Below are 18,058 nucleotides of genomic sequence, written 5' to 3'. Positions count from 1 at the left end.
AAATCTTCCTTGAAGAAGTGTCAGATAGGTCCTCCTCTTGTGTGAGGATCAAGTGATGACCATCGCCCTTGTCTCAGCTCCCTCGGATCAAAGGGACCTAAGCTCATCCTTGGGCGCATAACAGGTACCCTCTCAAGAATGAATGAGACAATGAGAGTGCCATACCCAAAACTCTATTGGGTTCGAGTCTTGCATGCAGTTAATTCTGCCTTCAACTGGTGAAGCACTGCTTCACACCAGTTGAACATCTGAGGCTGGACACAGTCAACTGCAAGCAATAGTTGGGCCTTTGTTGCAACGTGGGGACTTTATGATCCCGCCAAACTCACAATCAACCATAAAATGGCCCTCATAGACTTGGACCTAATCTTCTCTATGGGGACCCTGTTGCTAACAAGTCCACAGTCAAGGATGCAGTAAGATTGAACCAGCTCTAGGGTGGAACAAGGATTAGGTCTACCCTCGGTTAGGTTTGCTTATGCTCCTTGGCATGACAAACTAGTCAAAAAGTAAATGTCATCGCGGTCAATGGCCAGCTCATGATCTACAATCCTGAACACCTGCTCATGTTCATCCCAGCGTTGGATAATCCATCTCAACAAATCCTCCTATCCTTTCATCAGCTCCAACTTTGCATACTTCAGCAAACCATAGTGGCACAATGCAAGTATGCATGCTGGATTATTTCGCATCAGCAATTCTTGGCTATCATGGGCCCGTTCTCTCCATAGGCTAGTCATTATGGCTCGAAACCTGTGAAAAACAACCCAAAAATCAGTCAAAATGGGGCAACAAAGCTTTAGGAATCACTGCATGGGGTTTTAAACTACACCCTCAGGCTTTAACGCTCCCCCCAGTTGTACACAAGGAGGATTAATGCCCACTAGTAGGTCGTAAAGGGTGTTTAATGCTCCCTGTGGGCCTACCAGAGGACATTAGTACACAAATATTGCTTTAGGTCTCCCCAGATTTGCAAGAATCCACCCTAGAAACTGATAAGAAAGGTTAAGAAAAGCATAGAGCAAGGTTTTGGCATCTACATGGGACTGACGACGCATCAAATGGTCACTTTGATCTCCCACAATTGTGTGTGGAAAATATGCTCCTCTTTGGCTCCAAAACCCTCTCACAGTTCTCAAATAGTGAAAATGGTGAATGTGAAAGCTCAAAGAACTTTCTTATATTTATTTTTGGAAACATGATTTATTGAAATCATTAAAGAGGAAGTAGTCCATTCCCCATGATTTTTTATCATGCATGACCCCATATGGATAGGAATTGTTGCTTTTTTATGCTTTTTGATGAAAGTACTTTCAGGAATGAATGGCAGTCTTCCCTGCATGCAATTCTCAATGAGCACTTTCTAATATGGGATGTTTTCTCGCTCTAAGACTTAAAAGTCCCTGAGTTTTTCAACGTTGGGCTTATTAAAAACATATGATGACAGTATGAGAAACTCTTTTTCGCTCTTTTTCTAGCTCATTAAACTAAAAAAGATCATTAGAGCATTCTTTTTAGGCGCTTTTTTCTTGCTCATAAAATTGAAAAAATATCGATTTTTTTCTTTAGGCTTGTTAAAAACTTATGAAGATGAGCTGAGCATTCTTTTAGGTACTTTTCTCGCTTGTTAAACTGAAAAATCCAGAGTTTTTGTCACCAGGCTCGTTAAAAATCTATGGCAACAACAAGAGCACTTGCCTTTTTGGGACCATTTCTCGCTCTTAAAATAAAAAAATCCTCGAGTTTTTCCCTTCTTTGGGCTCGTTAAATCTACCAAGAAGGAATAAGCAGTTCTTTTACCTCTTTTTCCTTGCTCACTAAACTAAAAAGGATACCTTGAGTTTTCTTCATTTGACTCATTAAAATTCGATGAAGGTATTGAGTTTGTCATCACGTGACTCATTAAAAATTTACGACGAATATCGAGTTTAGTCCGTCTGCTCGTACTCGTAACAAAATGAGGTCAACATCTATTGAGCATGTGTTTCTCTTTATCTGGACTCAATAGATTAACTCACGGAAAAGTAACCGATCTAGGTATACTATTAAACTTTTGTCACACCAGGTTAAAAACTATGACAAAGGGACCACCTTGGAGTCGTTATTTACAATCTTTTCAGACGCTCTAAATATGAAAACACCACCGAATTGTCTAGTCTAGACTCATTAAATTACACAGACGACGTATAGAGTCACTCTTTTTACGATCCTTTTCAAACTCTTAAAACATGAAAAGATCGACTAGTTTGCCTATCTGGACTCATTACACTAATCAGATAAGGCATAGAGTCACTCTTTTTGCTGTCCTTTTATGACTTTTAAAATATGAAAATATCGATGAGTTTACCTGTCTGGACTCACTAAACTAATCAGACGGGGAAAGTGGACAATACAACTGTGTTCAGTATTTGAAAGCATGGTTTGGCAGCAATCGTTCCCTTGAACATGGCACTCCCTCAGATAAACCTTCCTTGTGATGTCCTCTCAATATGAAACTCACCATCCTATGATTTTAGATTAAATACCTCGATGTTCTTACATCTCTATATCCTAACACTCTTTGGTGTTCATGAATCTAGTGCTGCATGGTTAAAACCGTTGTCGTGCCTTCTATTGTTCAAGGGCTAACCTTTTTTTTCCTCCATCAACACATCAAGCATATCCTTTCATCATGCCCTCTATCGTTTTGACCCAATGCTCAAATATTCGTCAAAAAACAAATCACTCTTGTCCCATTTCGTGTCAATTGATGTAGGACACATTATTGCCTAGCTTTCCACAGGTCTCTTCCTATCGACTTCAACACTCTATTTAGGTAGACAACCCAGAAACACATTCAGTGCCTTGGTACTTGTAGACATTAGTGGCAGGTCACCTTGTGTTTGATCAGGGGTTCTCATTATTGGCTCCTGGTTAAGCGATTCTATGAGTGTTCGATGACAAATTTTTTTTTTCACACTCGCTAGATTGTATTGTGCATCTTGGAGAGCATCACCATTATTGGTGGCATTCCTCATGTCTATTAATGGTCTCCATTATTGACTGGTAATCAGATGATTTCAAGCATGTTCGACATCAACGCGTATATTCACATGCATCAATTTATGTTGTTCGGTGAAGCAGACATCAAGACCTTAGGTAGAGGCTTACATCACGTAGCCTTATTTCCTCTCCCAAGTAGTGTATATTGTTTTTTGGAGAAATCTCATCAGAATAATCCTATTATGACACCAGTTCTACATTGTGCTTATCGGTGGCCAGCATCGTCATATCTATTTTATGAGAAAATCACTTTGACATAGCTATTGAGCGTGGGAATGCTCGACTCACGACATGATTTTAGTTGTTTTATATATGTGTTGTATCAAGTTTCCCATATAGCCAAAAGCTCTGATACTCTCTCTCTTTTTTTCAAAGAATAAAAATAATAGTTAAGTAAAGTATTTCAGCCATCATCGCAGAGTCTGATCCCACACTTTATGGGCATATTTTAAATAGTAAAATGACCTCCTCATCAACTCAAAGGGGAAAGACATGATGGTTGAAGCAATGGCCAAGTTCACAAGCCTTGTTTCCAAGCTAACGCTACCTACACATTGACAACCTACTTTATAAATCTTCTCTGCAAGCCTAAGGGAGTGTTAGTGACCCCAGTAACTCTACTTGTTACCTTGGGGACAGTGCTAGTGAACCCTAATGAGGATCTAAGGGTCAAAGGAACGAATTGACTAAAGAATATCCCTATATTCTCTGCTAAATCTACTTAGAAAAGCAAGGAAACATCAAAGTTCGACCTATTTGAGGGATTTCTAATCCTAATGAAGAAGGCAAATGGGAAAGAGCTCAAAAGAATGGCAACATCATTGCTTTTACCTAAGGAAACTCATGGAGAAACTTGGCAATGCCAACTTCAAATGCTACATAAGCAGAGCTAGGGCTATAGTGATAGAGCTCAAATCATTTGAAAGGATAGCTTACTTGATTGTCGAGCAGAGTCTCAGACCTAAGCATAAGAAATTGGTAATAAGGAAAAGAGAGAGAGGAGCTAGAGGGTTAAGGGAAGGCTGATGCAACCGATGGTGGTAATCACTCTTTTGATATTAATATAGAACTGCAGTTGTACTATCTACTCCATGGTGTTCATACTATAATTCATTTATATGTTTGTTTAATACCTTTTAGCATGAGTAGCTTAGTTATGTGCAACTAGATGTCTTTCGTATATTCATGCATTAATTGTCAAGGTTTTATGTTGTGATTACCCTTGTCTCTTCTATGTGCAGGACTTGATCTGGAGCCAGCACAGGGGACTTCCACCTAGCTGCATAGTGCTCTCCAACAAATCTACATGGAGACTCGAGGTAATGAATTTGTTTTGCTTTGATAGTTAGTTATTGAGTATGGACATGCATGTAGCTTTGTGACAACTGCAGATAATCTTACAGTCTACCAAGGGTCTCGGGAAGACCCTTGAGGGTTTCTTCATTCTCCATACACCATGGATTTAATCCTATAGCAACCCTTTTCCAACTCAGTCAAACACTTTCAAAATTTCAAATTGATCTCAGTGTTTCGAATTCGGAAAGGGTAGCTTAGCTCGCGAGTTGAAGATTTTTAGAGTATAAGTTTTCGTCTCTGGTGTTGCTCTGCTACCAGTAGTCATGGACAACACCTCGGCAGAGTCATGCAGGAACACACACATTGCTCCACTGCCAGCGAGCCTGGTCAGTACCCCGATGGAGTTGCATGCTTCACCTCTCTCCGCAGGAAGCCTTTCTCTTCTTTCTCCTTTGTATTCTTTAAGAGGACTTTGCATAGGAACTTATTTATTTTTGGGGCAGAAGAGGGATCCTAACTTATTGAGAGCAGAAGAGGTTTCTCCTTTAGAGAAGCATGTAAGACCTCTGACATAGGTTTGCTCGTTTAGATTTCCCCCTTCTTCGTTTCTACTAGTCAGATGAGCTTGAACACGCAGAGCAGAAGGTTGAGTATAAGCGTGGGGCTTCCTAGTGTGGACACAGGTTCATGGTTGGACCAAAAATTCCCTTGTAGATGGTTCATATTTTCCGTCAATACTTCATCGGCCGAAGGTTATAACTAAGAACAAAGACGACATACACAAGACTGGCCAAGTGCTATAGTGTGACAAGTCTCTTCAAATTTCAGCCACATACTCTATTCAAAAGCTGGAACGTAGTAGTTGGAAGCACTTATTTCTGGAAACAAAAATAGTAATATATCACACAAACAAAACGAATGTGGAAAAAAATATTATACAGAATCAAACAAATATAATAAACAAAGCAAATAGGATGAAAACAAAAAGCAATAAGCAGACTATGTACATGGCATGGACACGGCCCAACCTACTGAAAATAATGCTTGAGATCTTGGTCATTGACAAGAAGGTTGTCAATCCTCCCATCAAGTGATTGTAAACAATACGTGTGTGGGCCAAGCTTCTTGTAGACCAATGCAAGTCCACCGAGCTCTGCTACCAGAACCTGGTGGCATTCTAGAAGACCTTCAAGTGAAGACAACACCACTGTTTTAGGTACTGCGTGCAACATGGGCTTAGATGATGGCATGGGGTGGTTGTTTTTATTCTGGGAAGGGTTCAAGTTTATGAATTCAATGCATAAGTGCATTTTCCTGGATTTCTTATGTGCGACATTTAAACTAGAAAACCAAGTATGATGACGAACTTTGCAAGTAGTCCAATCACCCAAAATGTTAGTCAATTTGTTCTATAAAAGGAGTGCAAACAACATGTATGTGTTACCTGGTCTTCATTGCAATGGCTTGTCTCCTCCTTTACCTAGAATCTCATGTTGGATTGCTTGCATGTAGTGTGTACTCAGGTCATCATCTACCTGTGTAGACCCATCCCAGTACTATTTTGTCAAGTGGTCAAAGATTTGTCGTTGTTGCAGTGTGTAGCTTGCACTGAGATTGGCCATCTTTGGATCATGATATGTTCCTAGGATGCTTTGTTCATTCGTAGCAGTGGTCCTTTGTATGTTCAGCATGATAGATTCATACTCAACATCACTGTTTGTTCATTTGAAATTCAAACAACTCAAAATCATGCATTGTCTGTTGTTTTGGATGATTGAGATACACTTGGTCCTTGGGCCATCATGTGTTTCCGATTCGTCAAGACTCATGGCCCACAACTCATCTGTACATGGACCATTTGACATGTTAGTACTACTACTACTATTGCTACTATTACTGCTACTATCGAAAAAATAAATTGTACAAGTTTCATTACCATTAGTTAGGCAAGGAAGGAGTCCCAATTGCATGTCTGATGAGTTTGGAGCCGGCCATGTAGGATAACACTCCAATGTGGCTTCCAGGAGTCCGCTGCCAAACATGAGCTCCATAAAGGCCAACAATTTGTTCTCATCGTTAAGGGGAGTGACATTTTGTTTCATACGACTCTTGGGTAACAACCAAATTTGGTTGTATTTTCCCTTGCACGGAAGCCACATGTGAGAACAGTCTATAGCAAAATATCCATCTAGCTTGTTGGACCAGTCTCTGCTGAGTAGCAGGTCATATGCTTCTGGTATGTACACAACAACTATGTTTATCCATTGGTGGATTTGACTATTATGAGATATTTGGATGATCACGTCTCACAGTTCACTAATGGCTGGTACTGATGTTCAATCAAGTTGGATGATTCTTGCAGATGTTTCGCTCCATTATGCATTTCTCTTCTTAGTAATGGAGAGTGGCATGACATTAGCTATCACGACAGAATCAACCAAGTGGTTATGAACATTGTAGTTGAAAACTTCAAATGAAAGTAGGAATTGGGGGCAACCTGAGTTTGCTTCTTCCATCTGGAGTGTATTGAGCACAGTGGAAAGTGACCCAGGAGGTGTGCCTGCTCCCTTGTTGGTAGAGGTGGTGCTGTTTGTTGCCGTCTATCCCAATGCACGCAATAGGATATCTCATTGACTCTAGACTTTGGCTAACTCGAAAAAACTGATGTTCACTCGAGTTTTCTTCATGTCATCAACTATGTTGTAGTCCAGAGGTGGTAGAGTCATCGAGGTGTTCGAGGTGGAATGGATGTTCGTGTCGTCCGACAGAGTGTTTTGCAACTTGTTGCTCATGGATGTACTCTTATCCACCATTGTCTTCCCAGATTTTCTTTGAGGCAGTTGGTGGATCATCCTTATTTATCAGTAGTCTCACCTTCTCTTGCATTTCCCCAAGTGTAGGGGGAGCCCTTTACTCCTAAGATTGTAACAATCATTTTTCTTTTGGGGCTGCTTCTTAGTTTTTGTCTTCTCAGTTACTTGCGAGAACTGATATGCATTCACAACATGACCAAAACTTGGTGTTTCATCAGGTGCAACCTCTTTGTCATCATCGGTGTCTTCCAGTTGCTCCTTAATATCACCTTCTGCATCGAGTGTATGACTGCAGATAGAGCTAACGACTCGCTTCCAATCCGAGCAAGAGTTATCGGGGTAATATTCTTCGTGGAAGGAACAAAAATTAGGATCTGCGCACTAATCAAGTTGGAACATAGGCTTCTATGTAGTTTTTGAAGTGAACCAGTTGTTGCTTGATGAGTCAGTTGTTCGACTATTTGCTTGTCTCTATCTGGGTGGATGACTACTTGCAAATGTGACTGTTTTCCATTGCTTGAACTTAGAAACTTTCGTGGTCAAGTTCTTGACAAGGCGAGTGAGGGTCTCAATATTGGTTTCTTCCTTGTCTCTACCCTTGCTCGATGCTACTTGGGGCTTCCTTCTCGCATCCTTGGAGTCCTTTGTTAATTCGTCATCCTTGATGACTCTGATTGCACGCAAGTCCTTTTCAGTAGAAATAACCTCTTCACAACTTTCCAAGAGTGTTGGTTTCGCACCTCGCTTGAAGAATTGCGCAATGTTGGTTGGCAGTGCAGATGTGTAATAGTCAATAGTGATGGAGTCATGAGGTTTAGTGTCTGCGACAAACTTGTTCAAAATACATGTAAACCTCTGATTGAAGTCTTTCACTTTCTCTTTTCCCTCTATCTTGAGGCTTCCCAATTCTTTGAGTAGCATGGCTGGGGTCTTGTCATCAACAAACTTTTCAAGGAACATACGTTTGAAAGCACCCCAATTCTATATCAAGTTGGGTGGAACGCTATGATACCAAGCATCTGCATGGTCATCCAAGGTACGTGGGAACAATCTACATGCAATGTCATCATAACGTACCTCAAGGGTCTGCAGTTGCAGGTACTGTTGGGTTGTGTTATATTCTTTCCATGTAGTTAATAGGGGGTTTGAGGTGTACTCGTAACCCCACTTTATGGGGTCTGGGGCAGCGCCCCTGAAAATTTTGGTTTTGGACCCTATGTTAGGTTGGGCAGACCCACCTATGGTTTTGTGCATGATTTTCGCACATGTTTTTGGACGCGATGATTTTTGGTCCATGGTTTTGGACGCGATGGTTTTCGGTCCATGGTATTGGATGCTTTGGCATGTATAAATATGTATTATAACATTTAAAGGAACATAATGAAAAATCAAGCTGGTAGTCCCGGTTTCGGGATCCAAGGGAAAATCTCTGTGTATATGTGTTTTATGTGTTATGCTCTTGCATTGTTTATTTTATGTGTTTTAGAATTTGTATGTAGGTAATTTCTGTACAGGGTTAAAACCTACATTTGGTATCATAGTAGTTTTGGCTTCAAGGGGACACCTTTGTTGCTGAGGGGTTTCGCTCAGGCCTGTGGTAGACCCTGTTTAGTGGGAGATCTGCGAGATCGAATCTGGTGGTGAAAGAAGATGGCAAGCAGTGGAAAGATAGAGATTGAGAAATTTAATGGTCAGAGTTTTGAGTTGTGGAAACTCAAGATGGAGGATCTATTGGTGGATAAAGATTAGTGGATCGCGGTAGATCCAGGTGCTAAACCAATGGGAGTGTCCGATGAAGAATGGAAAAAGTTGGATTGGAAGGCAAAGAGCACAATACGATTGTGTGTCTCAGATTCAGTATTGCTGAATGTATCCGGGGAAGCTACGGTGAAGCATTTGTGGGACAAGTTAGGGACTTTGTACCAATCAAAGTATCTGGTGAATAAACTGTTTCTGCGAAAAAAGATATATAACCTAAGGATGAAAGATGGAGACTCGGTGACAGAGCATCTGAACGCATTTAATACTATGGTAAGTCAATTAGTGTTTGTTGATATTAAAATTTTAGATGAAGATAAGTGCATCAGTTTGTTGTGTTCTCTACCAGATTCATGGGATAGTCTGGTTATTGCAATAGGTAGCAATGCAACTGCCTTGTAGTTTGATGAAACAGTCTCAGCCTTGTTGACGGAGGAGATGAGACGGAAAAATATGGAGAGCCAGAATGGTGATACCTTGTTTGTACGAGGACGGTCCCAGAACAGAAACAAAAATAAGTCATCGAGTGGGAGACCTAAATCTAGAGGGAGATTTAAATCTTCAGGAAAGCCTGTAAAGGTGGTGTGCTGGAAATGCAGAAAGGAAGGACACTTCAAAAGGGATTGTAAATCTAAAGCTCCTGAAAAAGGAAAGGGATCTGATGATGCTCCTTCTGCAGAGGCGAAAACCACCTTAGATGAAGGTGGGGATGTGTACTTGGCTTCTTCAAGTACACATGTAGATCATGAGGCATGGTTGATTGACTCAGGTGCATCCTTTCACTTCACTCCCCAGAGAGAGTGGTTTTGCGAGTATGAGAAATACGATGGTGGTGATGTTTTCTTAGGGGATGATAGGAAGGCTAAAATCATTGGTCATGGAAAAGTAAAGTTGAAATTGCAAGGTGGAAGAGTTATAACACTTCCAGGTGTTTTGCATATTCCTGCATTGGCCAGAAATCGGATTTCTATAAGCAAGCTGGATGATGCAAAGGTAAAAATAATGTTCGAGAAGGATACCTGCAAGATGGTTCAGGGAGCACTGGTATTGATGCGGGGAGTTTGGATTGGAACTTTGTACAAGCTGCAAGGTAGCACTGTTATTGATGGGTGCAATAGTTCTGTGGTTTCTGAAAGTGGAGCAGAAGATCTAGTGGTCTCTAGAGAGAAGACCATGTTGTGGCATCAAAGGCTTGGACATATTGGAGATAAGGGCCTTTGAATCTTTCATGGAAAAGGTATGCTAGAAGGTATGAGTAATAGCTCTCTGGATTTTGATTTCTATGAAAATTGTGTATATGGGAAGCAGAATCGGGTGAGTTTCCCCTCTGGTAGTAAGAGGGCAAAACAAATATTAGAACTTGTGCACAGTGATGTGTTTGGACCTGTGAAGGTTCCATCACTAGGTAAGTCTGTGTACTATGTATCATTTATAGATGACTTCTCAAGAAATACATGGATATATTTCCTTAAGAAGAAATCTAAAGCCTTTGACACGTTTAAAGAATTTAAGACTCTTGTGGAAAATCAGACAGAGAAGAAGATAAAGGTGCTGAGGACAGATAATGGTGGAGAGTTTTCCAACAAGGAAATTGAAGAATTCTGTAAGAAGTGTGGTATAGCATGACAAAAGACTACTCCATATACACCTCAACAAAATGGAGTTGCAGAAAGAATGAATAAGACATTGATGGAAAGGGCAAGAAGTATGCTCAGTGGTGCCGGGTTAGGATAGGAATTCTGGGCAGAGGCGGTGGATATTGCATGTTACCTGGTCAACAGGTCACCTTAATCAACGTTAGAGGATAGGACTCCACAAGAGGTATGGACTGGTAAGAAACCCTCTCTTTCACATCTGAGGGTATTTGGATGTGATGCATATGTACATGTTCCAAAGGAGAAACGAACCAAGTTGGATAGTAAATCTGAAAAGTGCATCTTTATTGGGTATAAGGATGGTTTAAAAGGTTATAAGATTTGGAACCCAGTCACACGGAAGGTTGTGTACAGTCGAGATGTGGTGTTCAGAGAGGTAAAAGATGTTATTAAAGGAGGAAGAATCAGACTCTACAGCAGACGAGGAATCAGAAGATGAAGAGCCACAAACTCTGGCTGTGAGAAGATCAGTTCGAGAAAGAAGGCAGCCAGAAAGGTATAGTCCATCTGGCTTTCTGTTCAAATTTTACTTTGTCTGTTATTGATGATGATCGCAGAACTGTGAAAGAAGAAGTGGATTCAGAGGATGGAAAACTCTGGAAAGAGGCCATGGTTGATGAAATGGCATCTTTGCACAAAAATGAGGCTTGGGATCTGGTGGAGTTGCCGGCTAGAAGGAAACCCATAGGAAGCAAATGGGTGTTCAAGAAGAAGACAAATGTAGAAGGAAAGGTGGAGAAATACAAAGCTCGGTTGGTAGAAAAAGGTTATTCCCAGGTGCCGAGAATTGATTTTGGTGATATTTTTCTCCTGTTGCCAAGGTAAATTCTATTAGATTACTTTTATCTGTTGCTACTGCTTCGATTTTGAGGTAGAACAGATGGATGTGAAGACAACATTTATTCATGGGGATCTGGAAGAGGAAATATACATGAAGCAACCTGAAGGCTTTGTGGTGAAGGGTAAGAAAGAATTGTTATGCAAGTTAAAGAAGTATCTGTATGGATTAAAACAGTGACCAAGGATGTGGTATCAGAAATTTGATACATTTATACAGAGACTTGGCTTCACCAGAAGAAAAGCAGATCACTATGTGTATTTTAAATTAATTGGTGACCGTGTTATTTATCTGGTCTTGTATGTGGATGATATGTTGCTGGTTGGAAATGACAAAGAAATTATCTAGGATTGGAAAACCCAATTGTCCTCCAAATTCGACATGAAAGATCCTGGTGCTGCAAACTATATTTTGGGCATGGAAATTAAAAGAGACTGGGCAAAGAGGAAGCTCTGGCTAAACTAGAGGAAGTATGTCGAGACAATACTGTAGAGGTTTAATATGCAGGATAGTAAACCGGTGAAGGTTCCTATTCCTGTAGGTGTGAGGTTATCTGCTGATCAGTGTCCCAAGACACAAGAAGAGGAAGAGGATATGTCCCGTGTTCCATATGCAAGTGTAGTTGGTAGCCTGATGTATGCAATGGTCTGTACTAGACCAGACATTGCACATGCAGTGGGAGTATCGAGTAGGTTTATGTCAAAACCAGGAAAGGAGCATTGGACAATAGTGAAGTGGGTTTTCAGGTATTTGCGTGGAACTAGTGATTATGGTTTGTGCTACCAAGAAAGACCAGGAGTGAATAGATTGTTGGATATTCATGGCTTTGTTGATGCAAACTCGGTTGGAGATCTGGATCAGAGAAGATCTACAAGTGGGTATGCATTTAACCTATTTGGAGGTGCAGTCAGTTGGATGAGTAAGAAACAATTTGTAGTGGCACTATCAACTACAGAGGCAGAATACATGGCAGTCACTCATGCAAGGAAGGAAGCAGTTTGGTTGCAGAGATTGTGTTCAAGTATGGGGTTAGTACAGGAAGCTATAAGGATATACTGTGATAGCCAAAGTGCAATTTTCTTGGCGAAGAACCCTGCATATCATTCAAAGACAAAGCACATTAATGTTCAGTATCACTTTGTGAGGGGTATGATAGAAGACAAAAAAGTGTTGCTGGTAAAGGTGGACACTTTGAAGAATACTGCAGATGCATCGAACAAATCTGTGAGCTCTGAGAAGTTCTCTTGGTGTAGAGAGACAATGGGCATTTCAGGGTTGGAAAAAAGACTAAGCTCTCTTGTGGCCCCCTGTGGAAAGAAAAAAACAAGTGGGAGAATGTTGGGTTGTGTTATATTCTTTCCACGTAGTTAACAGGGGGTTTGAGGTGTACCCATAACCCCACTTTATGGGGTCCGGGGTAGCGCCCCTGAAAATTTTGGTTTTGGACCCTATGTTAGGTTGGGCAAACCTACCTATGGTTTTGTGCATGATTTTCGCACATGCTTTTGGACGTGATGGTTTTCAGTCCATGGTTTGGGATGCAATGGTTTTCGGTCCATGGTATTGGATGCTTCGGCATGTATAAATATGTATTATAACATTGAAAGGAACATAATGAAAAATCAAGCTGGTAGTCCTAGTTTTGAGATCCAAGGGAAAATCTCTGTGTATATGTGTTTTATGTGTTATGATCTCACATTGTTTATTTTATGTGTTTTAGAATTCGTATGCAGGTAATTTATGTACGAGGTTATAACCTACAGGTAGAAGTTGTCTAAGTGGTCTTCTACCTTCACCGTTCTGTCAGGGTTGAACTTGATGTTCATTCTCTCTGCTCGCTTTGACATCTTGTGCAGAACAACTTAGAGAGCCAATGGTCCCTGAGTCTCCATTCAAGATTTGGGTCAACCATCTCTTCTTCTGCTTCGTGCTCTTCCTCTCCTTCATAGTCTGATAGTTCCAACTATGAGTCGGTTGGTTCATCTCCACCTCTGTCTCCTCCACTGCCTTCCCCTTCGCCTCCTATACCGAAGTCTAATCCCAAGGTCATAAGAGTGTCTTATTTTCCTTGTAGAAAGACCGAAGGTTCCTCTCCGTCTTCAATGGCTTCTGCTAGACCTTCAAGTGTGGCAAGGACTTTTTCGTCCACCGATCATACAAAAACTCTGGTGGGAGTGGATTTTGACTTCTTTGTTGCATATGGAAGATGTTAGATGCCTGGTATCAGTTCGACTGCTTTCATGAACTAGCGAGTGATGGAACATATGGAGCAAAGGTGTTTATATGGATTCTCATGTTCAATTCTGGGAGGTGAGGAGTAACCAACTGTAGAGTTGTGTGTAGGTGAGAGGGAGTGTGAGTTACTGCGTTGACCATATGGTTGATGAATGAGTGTGAGGGGAATTTCAACCATATACAACTGGAAACCATCCTTCTAGTGCCAGAAATGTTGATGGTGCTGGACCCACCAACATTCAGGGGATCACCCAGGTATGAAGTCCCAATTAGATCTCACACTTTTTGGTGTGGGAGTACCATCCGGTATGATGACCCGATTTCCATTGTCTTAATGATTTTCCTCAACTCTTGCTTGTCATCATAGAAGAGTGGTCTTCTTTGTCTTCGAGAAGTGAGGTTTGCATGCCTGGTGAGTGTAAGTGTCACTTGTGTCAATGGTTCTTTCACTGTAGAGGGATAGGGTGGGAGTGAGTCCCAATTTGGTTGGGATGAAGTCCCAACTCAACTAGGAACACACAACACAACAGGATGTGCACAGCTTCCGGAGGAGCAGTCCACATGAATGCGGCAGTCACAACACACAAGGTAAGATAACACATACAACACTCAACGGATGAGTCCGAATGAGTGCAACGGTTGTTACAACAAGTTTTATGTGAAAGGTCTGTCTGGTGTCTGGGAGAGTAGTCTACACGGGCGAGACAACGTTAACAACATATACAACACATTTCCATTAATAGATTATGTATTACAACAAGTGAAATAGTTCAGATGTAGAAAATAGGTTAAATAAACATGCGTCACAAGTGTTAAATATTAGTCTCACAATAATTACAATACATGTGTGAAAATGTGTTGGACTATTAGCAAGATTCTGAATTAAGTGAAAGTTCCAAGACACATCGTTACACCATACATCACTAACCCCGAGTGCGGGATGTTGGAGCCACTACTTACTCCTCAAAGAAAATATTACAGACTCTCTTGGCTATGTTAGAGGAGCTGAGGTGAAAATTCCTTTCATGTACAAATGATGGGGTATTTATAGCCAAGGGTGAAACTGACCCTTGTGGTTGTTCGACTACCCTCATGATTTTTTGACTTCCATTACTCTTCGACTCTACATGACTCTTTGTACAACAAGTGGGTCTCTTGCACTTCCACGTTACAGTACATTAATTGCAAACATAACCCATAGTAGAGATGTGGGTGACATGACTCATGACATAAGTCGACATGACAATGCTAGTATATTCGTGCTGTTGCTAGAATGCATGTCCAACTACAATGTTGCTGGGTGATGGATATCTACAAGGTGCATCATAGCTTCACCTCCGCATGGCGAAGTGTCCGGAGTCATCAATGGTCTTTGGTTCGCTTGATGAAGCTTTGGCATGTTGCTCCTTGCCTGCATGTTGGAAGGATTGAAAGGCTCATTTATTCGGGAAGGTGCATGTTCGTCCATTCGTCCGTTGGTGAGCACATCTCTTCGCATGCATCGTTCATTCGTTCATTGGTGAACTTGTACTTTTGCATGCGCTCCCTTTGTTCATCCCATTCATCATATTTCCATGTTTGTTGGTGTACATGTGCCTACAATCACTCATGATGAGACAATGTCAAATCCAAAACCTCCTAGTCTACAATGACACATGATCATTTTGGATGCAGGTGACCGAGAGAGGCAACAAGGTTGTGAAGCGGGATGATGGCTTCAGGCACTGCTAATGAAGATTGCGCAAGAGTCACTGAGTGATGAAGATGGGCAATCCAAGTCGATAGTGACTATCTGCTAGGGCTGGCTCGCTTGGAAGGAAAAATTGCGCAAATTTTGGGAGGGATAGTCCCGGGTGCAGGAAGGCAAGGTAGGCAGGATCGCCACAGTTTCCGGAATGAGTGGGAGTAGGTGCTGGAAGGCCAAATTTGCATAATTTTTTGGAGGAATAGGTCAGGTTGTAAAGAGGGTCAGCAGGCGGGGATTGTGCAGATTTTGGGAGGAACTACCCGCGAGACTAGCAGCCAAAACTACGCAATTCCCAGAGGGAACTGGCAGTTGGCTGTTGGGGTCAGTAGTGGCCAAAACTGCAAAATTCCTAGAGGGAACTGGCAGTTTACTGCTGGGGTCATTGGCAGCCAAAACTGCACAACCCCCAGAGGGAACTGGCAGTTGGCTCCCTGGTCACTAGCATCAGAAGCTATGCAATTCCTAGAGGAACTGGCAATCTACTGCTAGGAGATGCTGGCAGGGGAAATTGCATTGAGGCTGGTAGGTCGGCTTGCTGATCATCTCTGTGCAATTTCTGAGCTGAGCGAACTGCTGGACAATAGAATGCATACTCATGAAAACTGCGCAATTTCTGAGATGAGTTATCGGTCGACTATCGGGATGACTAACTGGGAAAACTATGCAGTTTTCTAAGGGAAACAGAGACGGGAACTTGGTGTCTATTTGACTTGTTTGCACAATTTCCTCAGTCATCTGAGCAAGTAAGGTTAGTGGCCTTTGCGCAATTTTTTAGGGGAGTCATCCCCAGGGTGACTGCTAGGTTTGACTGTCCGAGTGGCTAGTATGAGAGTTGATTGCATTTCTTGTGGGCAGTGCAGCTTAAAAAGAATAGCTTGGTGCTTCTGGTTGATAGTCGATCGAGTCGAAAGTGGGGTGATGGTCTGGTTGTCAGAGGGGAGTTTGGTCGTTAGAACTTCAGCAAAAATGACTAAGTGTGTGAAAGATCGAAACATTCATAAGTGATCATACAAACACACACTCACATGACTCGACGATGAAACGACTCAAACCATCGAGACACACATGTTCAATGTGACTGACCGATGGTGCAAGTGACAAGCACGACACTCGTGATTGACCATTTATTGATCAAGACGATGCTTGCGCGATAATGAATGTGACTCTGTGTGTGAGTGCAACATATGCTTTCATAGCAAACAAAACAAGCACATACGAAGTGAAAACTTTGAGCATAACTAGAACATGGTCGCAAGCATGACTTAGACACCAGCATGAAGATACTTGAATAAAATGAACAAGCAAGGCAGATGCAAAGACTCACACGAGCTCATGGAATGAACCCAAGTGTGTGCAATCATCAAGTGAAACTCTCAAGGGATGCTCTAAAATTGGTGTAGGCCAAAATTTTGGAGGGTGGTTGTAGCCACTAACATAAAGAAAGTGTATATCAATATTAAATACCATTAACAAAGTATACTTTACTTTTATTTTACCATATATCCACTTTTTATTCTCTTTAACATTCTCTTTTTCTACTTTGAAGAAATTGTAGATACATTATATAGATTTTGGTGTACCCTCTGAAACTACTTCTTTACTTCTTCTTTTTTTTCTTTCTCTTGAGTCATGTAAAATATGCCTAACAACTTTGTGCATTCCTCATAAATACTTAAACTATATGACATTTCAACTACTATCTTGATTACAATTAAGAGAAGAATAATCATTCCTTCAGCTTGCATTACATGTTTTTTTTGTATTTTTTTCATACTCTTTATCTTATTAAAATATATGGGAGTGGAAAGTGTCTCCACAACAAATTAATGACTAAAAGTTTCAAGTAAGTTTGAGAGAATCACTTAAGAGTTATAAGGCAAATAATGATAGGGTAGTCAAAGCTCATTAGGAACATAATGAATTAAATGTTGCCCTACTACAGAAATTAACCAAAATTGATGAACATATGCATCAAAGACAAGGTTCAAGCAATGTTGGTAAGATCCATTCAAAGAAAAGGTCTCAAAACACCAAGGGTCAGATCTCTAGTGATGGGATTTAGACATCATATGAATCAAATGACAAGGACAACTTGCCTTACATGTTTCTTTGTTGTGTTTTTTTTCATACTCTTTATCCTATTAAAATATATGTGGAGTGGAAAGTGCCCCCACAACAAACTAATGACTAGAAGTTTCATGTTTTTCATGAATAGAAGTTTCAAGTTTTCCATGAATATTAGAGATATATAATTAAAATTTTATGATAAAACACCTAACTTTATATAAAAATGGCACTTTCTTGAGATTTTGTTTAAGAAACCATACGAGCATTGCTCATAATGAACAAGTATATGGTATTACCATTTTATTACAAAGGAATAGGTGAGTAAGTGAATGACCAAATATACTAGGAATTTATGACTTAACAAAAATTGAAACTCCAAAGATGTCCCCACAAGATTTGAAACCAAGTAGAAAGAATATTGTCACAATGTCTTAACCACTCATCAATATAAAAACATCGATAATATAAATAACAAGCTAACATGATCAAGGTGCACTTAGGGTTACACCTCAATCAGAACACAATGTGGATAAAAGTAATAGGTATATTTTTTATTAGTGTAATGATTTATATGGAAAATTTAAAAATATCACAACATTTACTTTAA

The sequence above is a fragment of the Pinus tabuliformis genome, chromosome Q (assembly GCF_031772625.1).
Source record: "Pinus tabuliformis cultivar Carrire ecotype Pingquan chromosome Q, CPIR1, whole genome shotgun sequence".
In the NCBI taxonomy this organism is placed as follows: Eukaryota; Viridiplantae; Streptophyta; class Pinopsida; order Pinales; family Pinaceae; genus Pinus; species Pinus tabuliformis.
Note: the sequence above shows the minus strand (reverse complement) of the source record.